The following is a 915-nucleotide window of genomic DNA, read 5'->3' as shown; positions in this document are numbered from 1 at the left end:
AAAGTATGATGTGTGTGTGTGTGTGTGTGTGTGTGTGTGTATACACTTAAGTTTATTATGAATTTTATTGGTATAAAGGATGTCTAGCACACAATTAATAATTAAAAAATAGAAATACCTATTATTGTAAATTCTACATATCCAATTAATCCTGACAGAATGCTTCCATTGATTATTTTCCAAACTCTTGTCTTGGTAGCCAAATTATGGTTGCAGTTCAACCAGGATTTGACAAATGATGGAATTGCATCTCAATCTGTTCTTTCCTCAATAAATGTGCCATCAATAAATCTGATATGTGACATGAGTGCTGGTTGATATTTGTGTTTACTTTAATGAGTTAGGAGGACAGTGACACAAACAAAATGTGTATCAAACCCTCATTTATTCGTTAATGACGTGAATGGTATTTTTGCTGAATCAGATAACAGTTTTCAAATGATGGATGAATATTTCCTCAGTTTTGTGCTATTCACAGTGTAACTGCATGATACAAGTTCAACTTTAATCTGCATTGTGAGCGTTTCTTAAGATTAGACAGTCAACAAAACAATAAATCAAGACCTGATTTGTAGCATTTGCCAACCATGGCTGATTTCAAGTTACCAATATGACATCACTAAACATGGAGTTGAGAAAAGATATGCACTAGCACACTTACATAGAATTTCCAAAAACAGATGCAATAGATGTATTTAACCTCTTCAAGAGCATAGAGAATAGTGAAATACAGAAAAATAATTTGGATATGATGAGCTTTGAGTATTCATTAGCTTTGTTTGTAAAATATTTTATGTAAGTGTGCAGGTTTATGCAATTTAATTTTAAATAATGGATGATTTTAACAAAACTGGCTTCAAAAATTCTTGAAAATTTAACAATGGGCTCTCGCTATGAGCCAGTACTAGCTGACTA

This window comes from Propithecus coquereli, unplaced genomic scaffold (assembly GCF_000956105.1).
Source record: "Propithecus coquereli isolate 6110/MARCELLA unplaced genomic scaffold, Pcoq_1.0 Scaffold32, whole genome shotgun sequence".
Lineage (NCBI taxonomy): Eukaryota > Metazoa > Chordata > Mammalia > Primates > Indriidae > Propithecus > Propithecus coquereli.
The sequence above is the reverse complement of the archived record's forward strand: the minus strand, read 5'-3'. Positions refer to the sequence as shown.